The sequence below is a fragment of the Phyllostomus hastatus genome, unplaced genomic scaffold (genome assembly GCF_019186645.2).
Source record: "Phyllostomus hastatus isolate PE091 unplaced genomic scaffold, TTU_PhHast_1.1 phas_scaffold_1066, whole genome shotgun sequence".
NCBI classification, from domain to species: domain Eukaryota; kingdom Metazoa; phylum Chordata; class Mammalia; order Chiroptera; family Phyllostomidae; genus Phyllostomus; species Phyllostomus hastatus.
This window is the reverse complement of record NW_025334004.1, coordinates 21797721-21820896: the sequence shown is the minus strand read 5'-3', so window position 1 is coordinate 21820896 and position 23176 is coordinate 21797721. Positions and strand designations below refer to the sequence as shown.

Genomic DNA, 23176 nt, shown 5'->3' with positions numbered 1-23176 from the left:
ACCCATCCTTTTTATGATACTTCTGTGGCTGAACAGCACTGATAGCATTGGAAGGTGAGGACGGCTGGAAAGGATGAAGAATGCAGATAAGTTCAAAGTCACTGCCAATTAAGGACCCATAGGAAATGTGTGTTCAGCATCTCCAACGTGTGAAAGCAAGTCACTAGGGTCTAAACAAGCTCTTTAGGGTCAAAGTCAGTGATTGGCACTGCGGATGTCAAATGTGCTCTCTCCTTGGTGACCCAGCCCCGCTCAGTCCCCTCAGGCCTGGCTTCTCAGCAGCAACAAGAACTCTGGGCAACATGGAAGAAGCATCCAGGTAGGAAGCTGGTGCCCCATAGGATTCCTCAGGGTACTCAGCTCCAGCCGCTGGGCCAGGTGCCACTGTAAATGAGATTCCTGTGCTCAGAGCTTCAGTCCTCAGATAGAAAATCCCCACCAGGCACAGCCAAGAAGACACCACCCGCAGCATCATTAAATTATAACAAGCACTGAAACTCACTCCAGAAGCCTGGGTCTGTTTGTCCTTGCGGTCGGAAGGAAGCCTGTGATTGGCTGGCAGAGATCAGCCTAGCAGGCCTTATCTCTGGCTGGTTATTATTTGATTAAAGAGGCTTCCTCCTGCTGGGGTGTTTCAAAACTGTGCTGGGAGAGTTTGCTGCTGCCTAGGGAATTTTTCTGAGGTTACTGCCGAGCACCCAAAGTCCTTCAGCCTCTGGCCATACAAACAGGCACCCAGTGGAGCTTTTGATTCACTCCCACACAGACTGGGCTGTCTTCTCCAGAGTTTTGATCAGCTTTGCTGAGCACCTGGTTGGAAATAGTCCCTCAGACACCACAGAGACGAGGATACAGGTATTAAAAAAGGTTTTCGCTGGCGGGGAGGAACCAATTTCTTGGGATGTTATGGCCTTAGCAATGGGGTGGCGTGGGGGGGTGGGAAGGCTGGACTAGCAACATGAAAAGCAGGAGAGGCAGAGAATGTAGAGGGAGGAAGTGGAAGGACAGAGAGCTCAGAATCCTGGAATCCTTCGGGAAGACCAAGTCAAGGCATGAGTTGCTTGCAGCTGCAAAGGGGCATGGGCTCGGATCGGGGTGCGCCATTCAGGTCTGTGTGCTTTTGCTCCCCATTAAGTCCTTCCTCATATCCAGCAGGTCTCTTGGCCACCTTGTCATCCTTCCCTCGGGCTCAGAACCCCAAAATCCTCAGGGGGTTTTGGACACTTTATGAGGAATTGAATTGCTTTAGCTTGAAGCATCATTAAGCCTGGTTTGCAGATGGAACCTGGCCTTCAAAGCCACTTGAGGTTGGCACCGAGCCTCGGGAGGTGGGCTGCAGAGAGAAAAGAGTGGGGCCGGGCACCTCGTTTGTGAGAATGTTTCCCCCTTTCAGATTGGGGCTTGCTGTGCGCTGTCTGTTCCCAGCTCCATCATACACCCGGCTCAGCGGTGTGGTCTGACAGAGGCCGATGTCAAAGGCTTCATCACTACAGATGGAGGCTGGAACCTTGCGATACCAGCAGGACTCTCACCACCTGGAATGATGGTGAAAAAGATGAAAGGATGACCTTTGTCCTCTCTAGTTGTTAGGTTTGGCTGGAGGTGGCCGAGGAAGGAAGGATGTGGTGCAAACATGAGGAAAACAATTTTATTTTGACATTGAGCAGAAAAGAATGCTTCTATGGTAAATGGATATTCTTCAAACTGATTTTTCCCTGTGCATTTCAGGTTAGGAAATAACCGCGCCAACTGTATTTCCTTTCTCTGGTCTTGGCGGCAGTGTTAATTCTGGTGGTCCCGGCTTCATGCTGGGCCGGAGGTTACCAGGGCTTTGTCCTCACAGCTTCTCCACGGGATAAAGGATTCTCCTTCCTGCTGATTCCCCAGAGAGCTCCCTCTGTGGAGGCCCCATAGGGTTTCTGGAGTAATTAGTCTGAGAAGTTCGTTACAGTGAGTCTTGCTCCCCCGCTCTCATTTTAAGGGACATGTCTAGAGGTGCAGGACAAGCCCTGTGCCGGCAGTTTTACCTCCTGGGCCTGACCCTTCTCTGCTCTTTGGGAAGAACACCCTTCCCTGTCCACCGTCTGGGTGAATGGCCTGGGTCCTGCTTGTCTCTCTGGTCTCCTTTCTCATCACTGTCCACCTGTGCCCTGCCCTGGGGACACCTTTTCTTTCGCCCGCCATGGTCAACCTTGTTTCATGTTAGTCTCTCTGCTTGGAGCGCTCTCCACCCTGCCCTGGCCGCTGGTCTGGCCAAGTCAACAGTTTAGTCAGGTCTCTGAGCAAAGCCATGTCCTCTGGTATTGGAATTCACCCTACTGGGGCAGGAATCACGTTGTCTTACGATTGCGTGTTTCCTGATCCATCCATTGCCCCCACGAGACTGGTGGGTCTGTGAAGGCAGAGACCTTCAGGTAGGTCCCCAGAGCCCAGCAGCGTCTGATGCCCAGCAGACTCACTGGGAATAACAGCTAACATTGACAGAGTGCCTCGTATGTGCCTGGCACGGTTCTAAGTGCTTTCCACTTGTTCACTCAATTCTCACAACCCACTGAACCTTTGAGGAAACTGTGAGTTAAGGCACAACAGTGAATGGTGGACCTGGGAGCCCACACTTTGACTCCTGTGCCGTGGTGCTCCTCAGAGTCAATGATACACCGATGAAGGCTAGTGGGCTAATGACGAGAACGTGGCAGCTCTCCCACCTGCTCGGCGGGGCCTGTTCACTCAACCGGCCTACTACTGCTCATGAACCACAGTGCAGGGTGTGAGCAAGGCCTTGAGGATAACGTAGTACTTGGGCACAGATTGACCTGCGATGCTTTCAGAGCTGTGTTTTGTTCTCTCTGTTAGAATCTGCTTTCCCTGTTGGCCTCCCACCTACCTTTGTAGCCAGGTTTAATCACGCATAGGTTCCCGCCTATAGCCTGAAAGGGGCTCCAATCAGGAATCCAGTGGAGCCTTGAAGGAAGTCCTTGAAGAGACTGCATTGGCTGGAGATTCGCAGCGGGTCAGGCCCTGTGCTGGGGGCTTTCCCTGGTATATCTCCTTTACTCCTTGTGAGACAGTGTGGTTAGCATCATCCTATGTTTTAGAAGTACTACGGCTAAGAGACCACAAGTAACGTGCCCATGATGGTCAGTGTGTGAGCTGAAATTCAATTCCCAAAGTATCTAGGCTCAGAGCCTGCCCTTCCCAAATCCCAGGCCGTGGACTCACTGCTCTCTGGTGATGGGTCCCCTCTAATATTCCTGCCAGGCAAGCATTGATGTTTCTCTGTTCGTCTCCCCAGTTGCTGAGTGGTCGTCAGCTTCTCATCCTCCCTGAGTAGACCCTGATCTAGCACCTGGCTTGGCAAGACTGGGCGCCAGCCTGGGCACCCCAGCTCTGAGCTTCCCCAAGTCCCAGAGTGACCCTGCCCCTCTCCTCCTCTCTTGAGTGATCTTGAGGCCTCTGGTGCCAGGGCATCACCTTTGGGAAAATCCAGCCCAAGGCCTCCAGGTGAAGGGACTCTTCAAAGTCTGATCACCGTTGTTTGAAGAGGAGTATGGCACGCATGGGGGGTGGGGGGAAGGGTCATTCACATCTCCTGCTGAATTTTGCTTCTTCCACTTGTCATTAAAATGATCCAAGCCCCACTTTCCTCATCTGTAAAATAGGCATAGCACTTCTCTCACCGGGTTACTTTGAGAATTGAGGTTCTGAATTTAATCCGTCTCATTGTGTGCCTACTGTGTGCGAGGCACTGGGGTGCAGTGGAGAACAAGGCAGAGAAAGAAAGATCCGGGCCCTTGTAGAATGGGGGTGGGGGGCAGGTGTTAAAAAAAGTCACATTAATTAATAGGTCATTGCCATCTGTGACGGGAAAAAGAACAAGGGACCTAGTTTAGATGGAGGTGGGGAGCTAGTCAAGAAAGGCCTCTTCGCTGAGCCGGCAGCTCTGAGCACCTGCCTGACGGGCCACCTCAGCCAGAATGCGGTAGGTGCTCAGCATGTGAGGCCCTGGTGGCGCGAGCACCTGCCACTCTCCAGGTCCCAGTCTGTGAGTATGGAGTGAGGGGGTTGGACTGAATGGCTCCTGGAGCTGAGTTGCTCATCTCCGGCGTTTCGATTCTCCCGAACCGCAACAGGATGGAGCCAGGTTGAACAAGGCTCCCCCGATTCCCTGTCCAGCGCTCTGCTTCCCCAGCTGTCTCCGCTGGTGGGAAGAGGCTGGGTTTAAACTCAGAGAGGGCAAAAGGAGGGATTAGCTGATGCTGTGTCTTAGAATCCTTTCCTCCCAGCACCTCCTTCCTACTCTTTAGCGGGACCACAGCATCCTCACTGCCCTGGGGCCACTCCCCCAGGTGAAAACCCCTAAGCCAGGGACTGGGGCCAGACACCAGGTTCTCCATGTCCTTCGTCCCAAGTTCATACATGTCTAGCCTGTGTGACTAACCCTCCTGGGGCAGTGTTCTCCGGCAGTGCAAGTCCACGCACAGGCAGGCCGAGAGGGGAGCGGGGAGCTGAGGGTCTGGAGACGGGCCCCGCAGTCTTCCTTGGCTGCCCATGAATGCTCCCAGCCGCCGCCCCCCCCCCCACCCACACGGCCTCCCACCGGGAGCACCATGTCCCTTCTGCACCGCACACAGCGCCTTTGTGAGCTCCCCGGGCCTTCGTGGCAGCTCTTCTGAAGTGCTGCTTAGCATTTTTCCCAGACAAAGCCGGGGGCTCTGGGCGGTGATAAGAAGGCTAAGTGGAGGACAAGGAGGAAAGGCAGTGGTCAGCGTCAGGCTCCTGAGAGAGTGGTGATGTCAGCACCTGCAATTCTCTCCCACCTTCCCCGGTGGGTGACCCTGTCCCCTTGACCTCCATCACCATCTCTTCATCTTCTCTTCCCCACCTGAGGCTCGCTCTTGCCTCGGGCCCATCCCCACCCATTGCTTGCTGGCCAGGGTGCGGGGCAGAACCTCCTAGGGACATCACTGTTTTAGCCAGTGATTCCCGAGGGGAGCAATCCGGCGGAGGTGGGTGGGGGGGGGAAGGGTGCAGGGGAACAGGCATTAAGATTGACACTTCAAGGCACACACTGTCTTCACATGAATTCAGGATTCAAAAACCTCTCTTTGGTGGGAGAACCATAGAGGTTTCATGTTGAGAAAGAAACAGATTCCGTGTCATAAATGATACATGAGACCAAGAGCATTTCCAAGGAGACTTGGAATAGCAAGTATCACCCAAGGCAGATCTCCCCAGCAGGTCCTAAGAGGAAAAAATGACAGGATGCTGGCAACAGGAAGCCCACCCTCACCATTCGGTTCCCAGAACCCACAGCTTTGCTAATCCCACCAACGTGGAGCTGGTTGAGTAGCGTTTTAGATTCATTACGGGGCTCCCAGTTGCGCGCTGAGCCAGTGCTAATGAAAACACTCCATCACCGCTCCTGGGCTCTCAAGCAGCCTGGGGGGCAGGGGCCCCACCCCTGCTGATCCACCCCCTGCCTCAGCACACTTGCTCAGTGAGCTTTGCCCTTGGCCTCTTCCCAGCGCTGCCGGGGCTGGTGGGAGGCTCAGCGGAGGCTGCCTCTGTGCTTTGGGCCCCAGCATCCCGGCAGAAGTCAAGTTGGCTAACAACACCCAAAATGAGTCTTGAAAGAAAGCGCCATCCATCTCCCCGTGGGCTGGACTTTCTCTCTGCTGGGAAGGGGTGGTTGCTGTGGAACTTAACCCGGGGCTGCTGCTAACAGTGTGCATGATGTTTTCTTTGAGTCAGTTCCAAGAAGTGACTATGAGAAAGAAGGGCCTGGGACAATGGGAAACCTTGGGACTGAGAGCTCTTTTCGGAGTTGGCAATGGGAAAACCAAGGGGATCAATCAGTAGGCAGGCAGGAGGCGGCTGCTCCCCCGCCCAGCCCTGCTCCTGCTCAGACAGCTCCAGGAGCCACGGGGGAGGAGCTGAGCCTTTGCTCAGCAGTCCCTTGGCACCTCCCGGGGACAGCAGCAGTCCTGACCCCCTCCTGCTCTCTTTGGGGCACATTTTAATTGTCTTGTGGGATGATACTCGGGGTGAGTCTGCCAGATAGGGTGGAGGGAGGGGGGCCCTCCACTACATCAGCCAGAAATGGTGCACGCCATTAAATCATAGAATGCGTGCCCTCTACTTCTCAGGTTTTGCGGGTTCGTGAAGCAGTGCTGTGTGTCCCTGGTGTGTTGCCATCTCTCCTTTGAGTGTCTGCTTATGACACCACCATCCCCACTCCTCATCTAATTAGCTGCCTGACTCAGGGCAACGAGGCACCACTCTCTAGGAACTCAAAGCCCAGGGGAAGAGACCGGTAATTAAACAAGCCACTTAGTGTAGCATTACAGCGTGGAAAGTGCCACCACGGAGCAGAGGCTTCTTCTCAGGGCAAACCCTGTCCCCCCAGTTCTAGCCCCTCACCCCTCCCGGTCCTTGCCCTGGAATACCTTCTGGGTCCCGAACCCAATTCTTCTCCAGGATACTCCCATGGCTACTCCCAGTGCCTACCTTCCAGACATCAGATGGGTGCTGGTCTAGGATATTTTTCTTCCAGCCTAGGGCGATGGGAGAACTAAGGACAAAGTAGCAAAGTCTTTAATACAGCTATCCGTATTCAATTGGAAGAACTTCCCTTTGTCCTGAGAGTCTCTCCTTCCTGCTGCTTGAAACATTCAAACATTCTTTCTTTGATCAAATGATGGTGTTTTGGGATGGTCAGTGAATGTTTAGTTTGATTTTAATACTATGTCTGGGCAGAACCGAAAAGTTCACATGCCTTCGTGTACTGCACCGTGAGAGCTCTGAGTAGGGGAAGCATTGTTCAACAAGCTGCTTGTCACCGAGGTTAACACCCGTGTCCAAACCCAGGCGGGAGCCCCGGGGTGTCTCTCTGAGTGTCTGATTTCAGGTCTGTGGCAGAGAGTGGCAGAGCTGATACATTCAAATTCTACTCACTTCCCCAAGACACTAAGCTGCCTGTGGCCGCCAAATCCTTAAATAGACACTCCTCTTTTCTTGGCGCCCCAGGCTCCTGTATGTTTAATGCCTCGAGTATCTGATTTCTGGGCCAAACTCATGAAAATCTAAAGGGGAATTATCCGTCTCAGAAAGCAGTTGCGATGGAAATAAAAACCCATTAGGACTCAGCGTTATCAGGATGTTTAATTTTTCATTGAAATTTCAAGATAAAAGTCAATCTTCAGAGTTGTGTTAACCCAGATCTCCTGCTTGGAGGCCGCTGGAAAAGATGTCCAGGGTAGCCTTTTGGGGTCCTCCCCATCTACCAGCTTAAGTGAAGGGATCTGGGGATCAAATGAGCTGCCATAACTCAATGACGTCTGCTATTGCATCTCCTTATCCTGTCATTTTGGATATGGTACAGGGCGCTGGAGTTCCCCCAGGAGCTTAATGGACTCTTCCTCCCCGCCCAAAATCGCCCATCAGGCAGGCCAAGTCCCAATAACGCCACAAGTGGGAAAGTCCAAATGCTTGGGCTGCAAGGGAGTGTTTCTGTGTTAAAAGTTGTTTAAAATAAGTAATAAGTGAGTCGTGCTGGGCTTAGCTGTGCAGCAGCAACGGGGGTTCGCTTTACCCATTTTGCAGTATTGGCTTTGCCCTGTGACGGTGAAGCACTGCAGACTCTCACGTTCGAAATATGAATTAGACCTGGGCTGGTGTCTACACAAACACTGAGGTCAAGGGTACATCCTCCTCTTCTCCTTCTGCCCGTCTCTTCTCTGGGACCCAACCCATCTCTTGGCACGTAGGAAACCAACATGTCATTGATGACAATGATCGTGCAGATGACTCCTACGTTGTGGAGAGAATCACTTGCTAGCCATTTCTACCTTGACTTAATGTGACCACGTAATCGCTAATATTTTTAACTTGCCTATTTAATTAGTAAAAGGAAATCCTTTCTTCAGTTTGATGATTGTGACCATTAGTTTGCAACCCTAAGAAAAGGAAGGTGTTCAGTGAAGCTGGTGAGCAGCAAAGGCCTCTTGGTGAGCACTCTGTTCCAGAGCCCGGTCTCCTCGGGTTCCGGACCCTCCCCTGCCTGCTCAGTGAGAAGATGACCCAGACTGAGGGACAGCAGGCTAGGTACACTTGGATTTGCCTCATGATGTGTGGTTTACCTGGGTTGATATGCCAACACGTCATTTTCCATCGAAACCATCTCTCCTGTGGCAGGCGACCCTCTGGCGAGTCAGCAGCTCGAGGTCTGGCAAGAACACTGTAGAAGGTGCCAGGGGATACTTCCTATCATGACTTTGCCATCAGCGAGTAGCATGGACCTGGACAACTCTGTCTCTCTGAGTCATGGTTGCCTGGTTCATTTGTGAGGCATGTTAAATTATATCAGAATTTCTTAACCTCAGCAATCTTATTAGAGATTATGGGCCAAATCATTTTTGTGTGTGTGAAGCTGTCCTGTGCCTTGTAAGATGTTTAGCAGCATCTTGGCTTCTACTTTCTAGATGCCAGCAGTACCCCTCCCTTCTATTGTGACAACTAAAAATATCTCCAGACATATTCAGATGTCCCCTGTGGAGCAAAATCGCTTCTAGTTGAGAACTGCTGGATCAGATGATATCAACTCCACTTTGATAAACAACATTACTAGTTGTTAATTCATCCTATTTTATTGAACTCCTCCTCTGTGCTAGGTACTGTATTAGGTTTAGCAGCCTAAATATATTTTTTTTACAAATATTCAATTGAGAAAATGCCATTTAAATCTTGGAAATATGAATTAGACCTAGGCTGGTGTCTACACAAACATTGAAATAGAGTGAAAACAAAGAGAGAGAGAGAGGGGGAAAGGGAGAGAGAGAGAGAATGAATCCCTGGTTAGGTTCTTACTGGCTTCATCTGTAAAATGTCAACATTACCTGTTGCTCGCAGGACCTAATGCTTGGTGTACATAAAATCACCTAGATCATAGTAGACATTCAAAGATTAAACTCATTTCCCTCTCCCGCACCCCTGAGAGAATCAGATCTGTGCAAGACATCAACCTTATCAGCCTCGCTCTGCTATCTGTAGGAATCTACCCTTATCCCACCACAGGTCTCCAAGCCTCTCTGAACAGGCCAGCGCTGATTTGCCTTCTTGAAATCTTGGTTTGTTTGAGGAGAGCCCCCAGCTCCCTTGAATCATCAGATTGTTGATTTGGTCCAACCTTAAAGGGATTGCCTCTCCCTAGCAAAGAAAAAAGGCTCTCCAATAATCAGAGATTTCAGACACCATGGTTTAATGTCTGCTTAAGCACAAGAATGACATTAAGGAAAAATCAAGGAGGAGGGGACTCCTGCTTTGTGAGTTATCAGCACTGCTCCTCTGGAGCCCCTGATTTTACCATGGGTTTGAGTGTCTCTCCTGGGTTTGCAAAGGCAAAGGCCATGTGTTGGACATCCGTGGCAACTCCTGAACCGTCTCCTCCAGAAAAACATCTTGGTATTTCATAGCCTGACATGGTGAGAGGCATCATGGAGTTCAGGGGAAGGGAGTTCGAATCTGCATTTTTTTTCCTTGGGTCAGATGTTGACCAGGGGCTACAGGGCACACAAAGACAGTGTAGTTCTTAAAAAGAAAAGGAAGAAGGAAGGAAGGAAGGAAGGAAGGGAGGGAGGGAGGGAGAGAGGGAGGGGGGGAGGGAGGGAGGGAGGGAGGGAGGGAGGGAGGAAGGAAGGAAGGAAGGAAGGAAGGAAGGAAGGAAGGAAGGAAGGAAGGAAGGAAGGAAGGAAAAAGAAAAGGTTCAAGCTCAAATCCCAGCTCTGCCACTTACTCTCTGACCTTGGGAACATCATAGCACCTTCCTGAACCTCAGCTCACATGTCTGTGGAGTGTGCAATCACAAGTGTCCCTCCTCATAGGGAGGTCATGAGAATTAAGTACTAGGGTGGATTTAAAGCATGTGACACCCTCCTCGTCAATGCTAAATGCTCAGTAGAAATCCAGTTTTATTAATAACATAAATCATCTTAAATAGTACCTCTGAACAATAACAAATATAATAAATATTAAAAATGCAACAAAAAGATGAAAAAAGATGAACATTTGGGTGGATGAGAAGGTAGGAGACTGACTCATTCTGTTGCTAACAAGAAAACAGGCCCAGAAAGGGGAAGCCTGGGCCAGGGGTGCCCAGGACGTCACTGTGGGGTAACAGCAGGGCTGGGATAGACCTAGCGTCTCTAGGGTCCCCGGCAGGTGCTGGGTGTTCTGTGCTGGGGCTGCTTTACCATGTTAGAGAAAAAAACAACATTCAGCAATACTTGTTAAAGATGGTCAGGCAGCCTTTATTCAGGGCCATCGTGATAGGGTAGGGGCCACTGCCATGGGATTTCACAGTGCAGGAGAGAGGTTGGGCTCAAGTCCAAGTATAACATGAACAAGTGGGATTATAGCCAAGGAGCAGGGTGGAGGCGGTCAGTGGATGGGGAATTACTAAGAAGTAACATTACGGGTAAGGGGATTCTGGCTGAACTGACCTAACAGGACTCTTTGCTGAAGAAGGGCTAGGGGATCAGACATCACCTGGGGGGGTGACAGGGGAGAGGTCAGAGTTCTGGCTATGCTAAAACTGGACTTTTACACATGCATGACCCAAGCACTTCGATGGGCCAAGGAGAAGGTTCAGAAGCCCTAAGAAAGTTTAATCTTTGTCATTTGCTCAAACATGTAAGGCTCATGTTTAGAAAATTGCATATAAATCGAGGAAAATGTGCCTGTTGGTTTGAGAACCATATGCTGTTTCTTCCTTCTTCAGGGAACAAGAGAAGTGAGTATTTTGTCTCATGTCTTTCTAATGAGCCAGGAGAGAAAAACAGAGCGCTGAGAGGAGGCCTCGCCCTCCCCCACCCGCCCCGCTCTGGCCCGCACCAGCCTGTCACCCACACACAGCTCAGCACTGCAGACACCATTGCCTTTGCCCCTTGTTGCCCACCTTCCAAAATTCAGCCTTTGCCTCCCACCCCAAGCCCAAGAGACTGAGAGTCGGTCTTTTGCTTTAGTTCTCATATTCAGTGTCACGAGCCACCGCTCTGAACGACTCAACAACTGAACCCAAGTGTGGTCACCTTCCCAAGGAGGCTGCAGAGATTTCTCCGACCTGTGAGTCACATCTTACCTTTCACCTCTTGCCAATACCTCTTACGTTTGCTTGGGAAGGAAAGACCACTGTTCAGGCTCAACGTTTGAAAGAAGGAGAGTTTAAACCGTCAGTGACTCAGTGCACCTTGTCCTTCAATAGTGAACATCTGGGGCCTGCTTGGGGTGGAGGGTGGTGTGGACCTGCTTGAATGGTGGCATGTGAAATCACGTGATTACAATATGAATGGAAACTTGGTTAAAATGGAACACCTTATTTGAATTAAACTCTACTATAGTCTTAAGGGATGGTTATAATTCAGTCGAGAAGCTGAATCAATAGAGCCATAAATCCTACCACAACCTTATTGCTGATTTTGCCTTTTTTAGCTTAGTTTTATCCACCTGCTATTGTTCTTATTTCAAGAGGGCTCACCAAGCACCAAGCACACATTTTAATGCTTTTCTTATACTCCTCTTCCTCCCTTTTCTCTTTGAAAACCCCTTTAGCACAGCATACAGAATATATATCTACAAATTATGGCCCCTGGGCCAATGCCTGCTTACCACATTTTGTAAATAAAGTTTTATTAATACACACACAGCCACCTGCATTTATTTATGTATTGTCTATGGTGGCTTTCATAGCACAACAGAATTGAGTGGTTGCTACATGTAGAACCATATGGCCTGCAAAGACTTACATATTTACTATCTGGTTCTTTCCAGAAAAAGTGTGCTGCCTCCTGATTTAGAGCATGAGCATTGAAGTCAAACATACCCGGGTTCGAATCAGGTCCTGGTTACTTGCTAGCTTGCAACATGCTAGCTTTGACATTGGAAAAGCAGCATGACCCCTCAGCAACCTAATCTGTACCAAGAGAATAACAGATAAACACCTACTTCGGAGGGTCTCTGTGAGAATTCAGTGAGATAGTATTTACAAAAACCTGCAGCCCTGTGCCAGGCACCAAGTAAGTGCTTGATAAATAGCAGCTATTATGATGATCATTCATTCTTTTATCCGACAAGTACCAGGAGCTTTCTTTGTGCTGAGCCTGGGGCCTGCATCAGTGATTGAGACATAGAAGTGCCTGCTCACATGGGACCCACACTCTCATGGAGGATATTCACAATGTGGAGAAATAAATCAACAGTTATTTTCCAAGGGTGATAAGTGTATCGATAAAATAGAGAGATATGCAAGACCGTGACATGTTTCAGAAAGGACAGGAAGCTTTCTAACTGAGGAAAGGCCAGAATGTAAGAACGGGTCAGCCATGCACATATGTAGAGGGGGAATGTCCCTGGCAGAGGGGACAATACATACATCAGGGATGAACTTAGGATAGTCCGCGAACAGAGAGATGGCCTTGGAGATGGAGGCAGAGTGAGGCGGGGGAGAAGGGAGAGGATGAGGGAGCAGAGCTCAAGTGGGTGAGAGGAGGTCACCACTGCAGCGCCTGAGAAGGTGTTTGACTCTTACAGGCAGGGGCGCAATCGGAGGCCATCATGGCAGGCAATGTAGCTGGGTCCTTGGACTGATTCGGGGACATTTATTGGAAATCTATTCTTCCTCTTTGGGCTCTGGCACTGGTGACTGTTAGAAACAGGTGATGACTGGGGGCCTGGTGAGCTCCAGTCGGATGACAGACAGCTCTTGGTGGTGGGAAGCCCACAACTCCGCCCAGCTGGTCACAGCCACCTGCCTCACTTGGGCCTTTCTCCTCACAGTACCCCTGACTCACCCAAAAGGTCTGGCTGATGTCATTACTCCTCTGAAATCATTCCTTATCAGGAGCCTTTAATGCTTCTCCAGGTGGAGCACTTAAGGTGAACATCAGTTAATGTAACCTTAAAACCCTCTAAGAAACTTCCAGCAACATAAGACCACCAGATAATCATTTTGTCCCTAGGGTCACTCAGAATTCACAGCTCAGTTCCCATAATTAACATTTCTTTTGTGTCTGAATCCTTGACCAGGCGTGAAGAGCCCCACTGATAATATTTTACCTGTTTGAGGTTTAAAAGAAAGCGTTAGATACAATCAGTTACTCAAACTGCCTCCAGAGTGGCCATAATAACAGCCATACAGGACTCCCAGTTTCAAAGCACAGCTGCATACTTGGCTCTCTCAAAGGTAAAAGTACACCGTTCGTTTCCCTACCTTTATCCATTCTGAGTGATGACTCCTCCTCTCACTCTTCTCTTCGTTTCCCTCCTCCTTTATCATCAGCAGAACCCTTTCTTGGAAAGTACTTAGCTGGCTCAGAGAAGTTAATACTTCCTTTACGCTGTGCGAATATGTGTTTCTGTCTCATCTTGCTTTAGACATTGTGAAAAGAACCAGATTCAATTTGGCTACCTTCCAGATCATGCTCTCTATGATTCTTAATCTGGCGTCCATGAAGGACCTCAGAGGGGCATTATGAACTCTCGTAAATTGAATGTAAACTTTTATATGCACATTCCCCGCCCCCCCCCCACCAATAGGGGAGACTCTAGATCATTCGATTCCTTGAATCCAAAAAGTTAGGAGCTCCTGCTTCAAAGATTTTACTGACTTAATCAAAGTACAGATGTTCCTCGAAAAACAATGGGGTTACATTCTGATAAACCTATGGTAAGTCAAACTTTATCTACTACACCGAACCTGCTGAGCTTCATAGTTTAGCCCAGCAGATGTTAAACCTGTTCAGAATACGATATCCATAAACCTGCTGGCAACACAGCATGCTGTGCGGCATTGGTTGTTTACCTGCGTGATCTCCTGATTAGGAGCTGTGGCTTCCTGCCACCGCTCAGCATCGTGGGAGAGCATCATGTCACATGTTGCTAGCCAAAGCAATATTGCTATATTGCTAGCATGGTTTCAGCTGAGTGCGTATTGCTCTCACAGCACGGTCAAGTCAAAAAATTGTTGAGTTGAATCATCGGAAGTCTGGGACCATCTGTAGAGTTAACAGAAGAAAACCATATGCAAATGTATAACCTGAGAAGGAAACCACATTGGGGTTGGAGCTGGGGAAGCCCGTGGTGCTAAAATAACAAATTGATTGATTATGGTCTGTGAAGGCAAAGGGGATCGATGCCTGGATCAGTTAAGCCTTCCTTTTCGAGGTCGGGACATTTTCCTAGGAAGTCTTACGATAGCCGCAAACATTGTATAGTGCCTACTGTGCGTCGGGTACTGATTGTCCGTCACCTTACATGTTTTAGCTCGCAGTCCTCACAGCAGCGCTACAAAGCAAGGATTATTATTAGCCTCATTTTACAGATGAGGAAAAGGAGGCACAGAAAGATGAAAACCGTAGATTAAGCTTACAGGCAATATTTCATAGTTCTGGATGGTATAGTTTGTCAAGCTGTAATTAAGGGTTCAGAATAATTATCATTTTGGATGTGTCTGTACAGCACCCATAATTACGGCATGGTGGCCTAATTAATAACAGGATTCCTATGTGTGCCACCTCTGGTTTTGTAAACAGAAGCAGATTGCAGGTCACATTGAGAGGAGGCTATTCTGCTTAATTACAGTTTGGCTGAGTCACTATGGTTTATGAAATGGGGTTACTGACCAAGTAGAAAATTTTACTATTTTAACTATTATCACCATTAAAACATTTACACTGTACACAAGGCATGCTATAACCCTGTAGGCTTCAACTGAACCTTATCTCTGGGGAGTTAAAATCCATTCTTTCCAGGATTTCATCAATTCATGGGACCTTTGATATAATTGATCTTCTACCTAGATTATATTTATTCAATAGTTAATGAGTAGTTGACCTAGAAATCTAGACAGACTATCTTCTAAAAACATAGTTTATAAATAACCTAGAGTAACACCAACATTATGGATACGAAGGTTTATGTAATCCCATCTGTATGTATAGTGGTGACTTGGAATTCTGCAATTCATGTACATGTGTTAAACTTGCATGTGCATTCCAGTGACTTACGCTGGATAATGCAGGAACCCTGGACTAGAACTGAGAGCCTTTGGAAAAAGTAACTAAAATAATTGGACAACTGGGGCAGATGTTTTTCCAACTAAGCAGGAAAGAATGTGCAACAAGATTGAGTGAAGCCCTGGCTGGTGTGGCTCAGTGGATTGGGCACCAGCCTGTGAACCAAAGGGTCTCCAGTTCCATTTCCAGTTGGGGCACATGCCTGGATTGTGGGCCAGGTCCCCAGTAGGGGGCGCACAGGAGGCAACCACACGTTTATATTTCTCTCTCTCTCTTTCTCCCTCCCTTACCCTCTGTCTACAAATAAAATAAGTAAAATCTTCAAAAAAAAAAAAAGAAAAAAAAAGGAATGAGCACAGTATAAGTCACCCTGAATGAGAGGTCAGGGTCCACTGGCCACCCAGTCAGCTCTATAGCGAAGTGGGGGTAGATCAGGGGATTGTACTTTGTGACCCTACGTTACGGAAAGCCTAGTATTCAATATCTTGCTTTCATGTCGGAGGTCATCCTTGCAACAAATGTAAAGTGTTCTGTGGAACAGTATGGTGATGATTATCAGAAAATATTTGCTTAAAGACACAGTCCATTGGCTTATGCTTATTGAGGTTTGCTTTATACCAGGTAATTTAGACAACTGGAACCTGGGTGGATAATATTCTTTACTTTGGAAACCTTTTCTTTGGGGAAATCTGTTGAGTTATAGCTAAAGACAGTTGTAAGGGGTATGATTAGAACTTCCAAGACAATAAATTTTCCAAAAGAAAATTTTAGAGCCTCTATGTCCCTGATATGCTAATTTTAAAAAAAGTATTCTAAGAATAGTCTTAGTTGAACTTAGATTGATCTTCCTCCCAACCAGACTTAGTTAGTAAGGTTCCAGCTTCCTTGAAACTCATTAGAAAAAGAACTGCCTACATGCAAAGTAGTTCTGCTTCTCCTTGTCCTTTCCATCTAATATTTTTTGTTGACAAAGGCCAATCCCGAGGGAAGGGAAATACAGTGAGTCTGTCTCCAGCCATGTCTAGCTTTCCCTTGCAAATTCCTTCCTCACATTCATTGGGCAGGTGTGCATTGGCCTCCCAGCCTCTGCTCTGCCTTGGGCTCAATAGCAGCTTTCAGTTCCATGCCAGGCCACTGGCCCCTGTGTGGCTGGTCACCACCTGAGACCGGGGCCCCTGTCCTCCTTGGCGGTTATTTCTGTTGCCCCTCTGCTCTGGCCCAGGGAGTGGCTGGGGTGGGGAAGGAAATCTACTTTCTACCTCTCTGTCAAGCTTGCACACAAGGTTCCCCAAGGAGTCCTGAGTTCCCCAAACTCTGTGTTTCACGTGTTCTACTTCGAGGACTTCTATTCCTAGAGCCAGCCTTGTCCAGGACTATTTAATAGCCACTTACACACTCCTTTGTTACATTGTTACCTAATCATGTCTTGTATTTAGATATCCAACAAATAGATCTTGAATATCTGTTTTGAGCAAAGCGCTGCACATGTTAGAATACAGAGGAAGGAATAAGAGAAGTTAAGAGTGATACTTAAGAGAGAGGTAGATATTAGGTGATGATTCTATAGTTAAGTATTCAGTTATAATTGTTGTCACAATTGACCCCCCAAGTTCCCATGGGGGGGTAAAACATATGATAGGGGGATCTGACTTAGTCTGAGTGTCAATAAAGGTTTTTATGAGGAGGTGGGATTTAATTACGAAGCATGACCTGGAGAGAAAGCAGGGGGTCTGTGGGAGAGCACCGCGGGCAGAAGCAGCAATTTGTGTCAGGGAAGCCCAGAATCCGTCTTTCTTTTCTTTTCTTTTCTTCTTTTTTTAAGATTTTATTTATTTACTTTTAGAGAGAGAGGAAGGAAGGGAGAAAGAGAGGGAGAGAAACATCAGTGTGTGGTTGCCTCTTGTGTGCCCTCTGCTGGGGACCTGGCCTGCAACCCAGGCATGTGCCCTGACTGGGAATCGAACTGGCAACCCTTTGGTTCACAGGCCCGTGCTAAATCCACTCAGCCACACCAGCCAGGGCCAAAAATCCGTCTTTCCTGAACTGAAAGAATGCCAGGGTGGCCAAAGTCAGAGAAACAAAGGACGAGTGGGAGGGGGTGAGGGTGGTGAAGGTAGCAGGAGTGGCCAGGCATTCAAAGCCATGTTGAAGACTTGAGTCTTTGTCCTAAAAGCTTAAGGAATGATTGACAGGATTTTAACCAGTTGGCGTGGGGTCAGGCAGGGATAGAGGCATGTTTGACACTGTCAGTGTTGCATTTTCAAGTCTTCATTCTGGCCAAGGTGTGGGCTATTGGGGAGCGCAGTGAGATGGAAGCAGACACAAGGATTCCAGGTACTAAGTTGCTATGCCTCCCAGGTAAGATGGTAATGGCCTGGACTAGGACAGTGCAAACAGAGAGGGAGATTTAAAGAATGATGGGTTTCAAGCTAATAAGAAGGTAAAATTGTTAGAAGTTTGTGTTGGATTGGATTAAGAAGAAGCTAAGAAAAACTCCTAGGTTCTTGATCTGCTAAGGAGAAAGAATGGAGTAAAAATGAAAGAGGGTCTTGAGCCAGCAAAAGAGGTCAAGAAAAGCCTTCCAGGTAAATGGAGAGAAACCCAGGAGGGCATGGGGTTGTGAAAGCTGAGAAAAGGCCTCGCTTCTTAACCCCTAGAGCTTGAACTTGCTCCACGAGCCACCAGTACCCACAAGTCTGACATCAGGTTACACAACAGTGGAAAGGTTCTGGGAAAGACCTACCCGAATTGTGGACTAGATTGTACACACTGACGTGCAGTCTAGTCCATGTTAGGCTCCCGCTTCCAGAAGATGAGATCCTCTGCTCCCAGCCAGCCTCTCAGCTCCACAAAGCACATTGGGCAATACCTCCCCAGAACCACCAGTGACTTCCAGGGAAGTGGTCGTAAGCAGTATTCAGGAATGAAAGTTTTTCCTAAAAGACAGGTTGTCTTCAGACATACAATTCTGGGCATGACAAAGACACATTTTTATGATGCTCTGCAGGGTAGTCTGGCCTGTTAGAAGTAACTAAGTCGCTTCATTCCGGATTGGGACCTTAGCTTCACCCAACCCAACGAGAAGGTCCACTGAGGTTGTTCTGAGAGTCATGGGGGTTGTTCATAAATGCTTAGTTATCTTGTTTGGGGTACTTGGAGGGATTACACTTCTCCACCCACTTGGTTTAGGTAATGAAACGGGCATAGAGGTGATGCATGGGTTCATAGCCGGTGCGAGGTTCACTGCACTCCCTGTTCCCAGCCTCAGCAACCACGGAAGCGGGGGGCATGAAGGAGACCCCTCAGCGACCTGAATGAACAGAGCCCCTAAATAACCTGCAGCTGATTTGCACCATAGACAGAAACAAACTTTGTGTCTTAAGACAATGTGACATTTGTTACTGTGTCATAACTTAGCCCACACCGACTGATACAGAAATACTCTTCCCAGAACAAAGTAACTTTAAGGGCTCACGTGATTTCCAAAGATTTTAGAACAAGTTCTATACCGGGATTCCAGCTCAAAGGCATAGGGTCTCTCTCTTTGTCCTCAGAGTCTTTGCAAGAAGAGATGAACAACAATTACAATAGCTACTGCTTAGTAAATCCTACCATGTGGCAGGCACTGTGCTAATTACTTTTTATACACTATTCCATTTTACCTCAAAATAATGCAATAAGCAAGTGGACATTGGCTTATCTACTTTAAACATGAGAGAATTAGAGCCCAGAGAGGTTAACTACCTGGCCCAGGGTCACACGGCTGGTATGTGAGACAGTCAAGGTCGGAATGCAGGGCGGAGCCCTCAGACATTCTTCTAAAAAGAATCAGGGTGAGCTACTGATGTCTGAACGAGCGACTCAGTTCGTAAGCAGACTCTCTGAGTACTTTATGGAGCGGGGTTAACATTAAGATATGCTTTCCGACCCAGGATCTGGTGGCCCAGTCCTAACTACTAGGCTCTCTCCTGCGCTGCCTGAAAATATACTAGTTATGTGTTTGGGCTCCAGAGTCAGCTAGAGGTGAACTCACACTGGAGTTCCACCTCTTCTTTACCACCCCCTCTCCCTGCACCTCAATTTTCCCATAGGAAAAGTGGGAGTGGTAATAGTTCCCAGCTCTGGGAGCTGTGAAAGGATGGGCCCCTCTTTTACCTGCGGACCCTCAGATCCACTCCTCATCCTTCTCTACCCTACTCTGTGCTTGAGGGATGGAGAGGCTTAACCCGTTTTCCAGGCTGCCTTGCTGTTGGCTCCAGCCAATCAAATCAGAGGGGCTGGCAGCTCATAGAGGGGCAGAAAGAGGGAAAAGCCTAGGAGGGTATCTTCTTATTTCTCAGGTGACATCTCCAGCCATGACGGACAGTTCTGTGGACTCGGCGCCTTCTAGGCAGCCCCTGTCTCCTTAGTCCCAGCTGTCACCTACAGGGCTCTGGCCCCTGACTCTGTTAACAACCTGGTTAGCCACTCTGGCCCGGCTGGAGGGTCGTGACCTCACTACTCCAGGGAGGGCAGTAATCTGTTGTTGCTGATCTCCGGGCTGCCTCACCTTTCCCTTTCACTCTTCCTGCTCTCCCAAGACCTTTCTAAGTAGGTCTCATTTACTCACTTTACTTACTAAGTCTGGCGTGGGCTGTCAGGCGTGGGCTACGTTTTCCAGATTGTACCAGGGCTAGGACAGAGGGTTGCTGGACATAATGCCTATGAAGTACTTAGGACAATGCTTGGCATATAGTAAGTGCTTAGTGAATGGTAGTTTATGAAACGGCTTGCTTACCTCTTCCCTACATTCTGTGCTGCCAGTTTGTCTTGGGCAGGTGCCTGCCTACCTCCATCGTAGCTCTTGGGTCACTGCCCATCCCTCCTCCTAGTCCACAGGCCTGAGCTTCTGCTTAGGTTCACCCTTCTCTAATATTTACAGGGGAAAGGGCGTGTGAATTTCTGTACTTCATTTATGACACATGCCACAATTTTATTTTATTTTACATTTTAAAAAAGATTTGTTATCCTTGCCTGAGGACATTTTTTTTTTCATTGCTTTTAGAGAGAAAGGATGGAAGAGAGGAAGGGAGAGAGGGAAACATCTGTGTGAGAGAGGAGCATCAGTTGGTTGCCTCCTCTATGTGCCTGGACCAGGGACTGAACCCACAACCTAGGAATATGCCCTGGCCTGGAGTCAAACCTACAACCTTTCGGTTGTGGGATGATGCTCCAACCAACTGAGCCACACCAGCGAAGGCCACAGTTTTACTTTCAATTTTCTAAACTTCTTACTGTGGCTTCTGCCCTGCCTGGCACGTCTGGCTTCCCAACCTGTCTCTCTGCCACTTGCCCCTTGTTCCACTTCAGCCCACAGTGCTCCGTCCTCTCTCTCCGTCAGCCGCTGCCCTCCTCCCTCGGGCTTTGGCAGGGTCATCTCCTTATTTTGGAAAGCTCTTCTCTGGCTTCTTCTAGGCTGTCCACACCCCAGCCTCCACATAGCTGCTTAGTGAGGCCCTGCCTGGCCCCTTATCCAATGCCGGTCCCCTCTGTTATTCTCTGTGACAGGTGATGTTTGGACTGTCCCTGAACTTCTCACATTTTGCTGTGATGTCATTTGTTTACTTATCTGATACTTTCTGCCTCCTGTCTCCCTCCCAACATGCCGTAGGCCACTGGGTGATTCATTCCACAAAGGCAGGCTCTCGGTGTGACAGCTTCATCTGGGCTCGCTTAGTGCCTGACAGGGTGCTTGGCACAGAGCCGGCTGTCAGTCAATGTGTCACGAACGAATGGGTGTTCAAACCATCTGTCTCTAAGCTGCTCATGTCAAGGAACCCTGGAAGTCCAAAGGTGGTCATTTTTGGGGTTCCCCTCTCCTCCCTCTCTCTGGCACCGTGTCGGGCAGGAAGCTGGGAAGCAGAGGCCCCGGCTTGGTTCGGAGTGGTCTCCCTCGTCCCCGCTCCTGGCCCGGGCCCTGCGTGGTGGGCGAAGTGCCATTCCCTCCACCACGTGATCAGGCAGTGGGACCTTTGCTGAAGGTTCCCCAGACTCCAGGTTCTTCACCGTCCTGCCTCCTTCACCCTCCTTCTGACACTTGCCACCCCCAAGGCCCCGCCGTGGAGGACTTCCAGACAGGGACCGTGATCAGAACTTGGGCCCCCTGCCCCTTCGCAGTGCCTGGGCCACTCCAGCCTCCACGGCCTTCTCCAACACTCCAACTTGATTCCGCACAAAGACAACAGGGGCCCGTGTAGCCTCTGCCTTCTTGGCAACCACCCCCAGCCAACAGTTTCTCTCTCTCTCTCTCCCCCCCTCCCCCTCTCTCCCTCCCTCCCTCTTGACTTTTAGTAACAAAAAAAGGCTGTTAATTGAAATTACCCAACATGCCTTAAGGGCTTAGGGAACCTCAGAACTTAAGCCACAGAACCTGGCTACATTTCTAGGAGAAGGAAAAAAAAAAACCCCAAAACCTTTCACTTCTTAAGAATAGACTAAAAATGGTTAAAAAAAAAAGAAGATGGACTTTAATTTCCCCACTCTACTAGCCAGCAGATCCAGTGCTCAGACCCCCTTCCAGCACTGGTGTGCTCCCCAAGGCACAGCTCGGGCCTAGGGCCCAGGTGTCTGGAGCCCCCCCAGCAGGGCTGTGCCTGGGGAGCCCTACCTGGTTCCTGCTGGCCTTCCTCCACAGAGTCGGGGGCGGGGGCTCGGGTAGGGTTGAGCCTCGACTTGTAGCCCATCCCGATGGGCTTGCCAAGACAGTTCCCCCGGAAGTCTGACTGCGTGCTGCTTGGCTGATTTGAAATGTCTAGCTTACTCCACTTGGTAAGGCTGCTTTCAGTCCAGCTGAAGTCCTTGTTCTGCCTCGAATGTGGTAGAAGCGAGCCAGACAGATTCCATTTTCTTCTGGCCTAAGGTGCTTGCAAAACAGCAGGCTCTCAAGTCACTTCCACTGCCATCCACTGGCAGGACACTCGGGCAGGGACTGTCCCCTCACCCTCTCTGTTTGTCCCCACAAGTTCACATTCGTCCAGAGGCCAGAACGGTGCCCAGAATTACACGTGAGTCAGGAGTGTGTTTTCCCGCGAGGAGCACTGAACAAGACCGCAGTGGCTTGAACACAGATGTTTAATGAAATCTAGAGTCGTGTGCTTGGCGGGGTTGGGTTTGGGAATTAGGTAAGTTACAGTGCAAATAGGTAAAAGAAAAAAAATAAATAAAAGGAGCAGTGCCAAATGTGTCTGTCTCCGTTTACCAGGAAAGAAAGACTTCCAGAAGTCCTCCCGTTTGACATTCCTTAGGTCCCATCGCCCAGAACCGGGTCATAGTGACCATCTTGGATACAAGGGCAGTTAGAATATTAGAGAACAAAATGATTATAATTGCCTTAGATATTTGATTCATTTTTTTCTCGGGGCTGGGCGAAAGGTCACCCTAAACAAAACTAGGATTCTGATAGCCAGGAAGTGGGAGGGAATGACATTGGACAGACAGGTCTCAGCACCTTCCCCAAATTAACTAAGTGAATTCTAGAAGCCACGGGCAAAGAACTTGATGCTGATTTTTGCAACTCTTTGGAGACAATTATTAAACAAGAGTTGTGGAAGTCTCCTCGACTGTAAGCTCTAACAGAGAAGGTACCACGCCATCTCCATCGTTGCTCTATTGACAACAGGGTGGCCGGCACACAGTAGGTCCTCTATATGTATTGAATACATGAATGAACAAAGGAATCTGGAGGAAAGAAGATGATGAGAAGAGCATGGATTCAATACAAATAAGTCAGGCCAAACTTACTTTATTTCATTTAAGAGTCTTTGATAGCATGATTGCCATCTTTGAGATGAGGGCATGTCATAGATATTTCATCATGGGATTTCAGCAAGTCAGTTCCTAATGTTCCTCATAACATTAACATTCGCAGAAAGAAATTCTGTACACAGGCTGAACTGTAGCAACTTGGATAAATGTATCCAGGTGCCTTTTGACCAATGAATCTGGCTCAGTCCGGAGGGAAGCCTGTCCACACGGGTTAGTAAAAAGGCAGCATCAGTTCTTAGCAGAAAATAGGTTAATATGTGAAATAATATAATGAGAGACAGAATTGGCTCCAATTCTTTTTTTTTTTG

At 48.6% G+C, this 23176-nt stretch overlaps 1 protein-coding gene across 3 annotated transcripts in view; it reads left to right on the top strand.

Annotated features, from left to right (window-relative positions):
* The first annotated feature begins 619 nt into the window (after window positions 1–619).
* Window positions 620–23176, top strand: part of GPAM (glycerol-3-phosphate acyltransferase, mitochondrial) — a 61309-nt gene continuing 38752 nt past the window's right edge. For 2 of the 3 annotated variants that reach the window (XM_045853982.1, XM_045853980.1), the window contains exon 1: window positions 620–855. The gene's annotated coding sequence lies outside the window, so the exon portion shown is untranslated. Of the gene's footprint in view, window positions 856–11018; window positions 11119–23176 lie in introns of all 3 variants that reach the window. The other variant, XM_045853984.1, reaches the window with a different exon arrangement.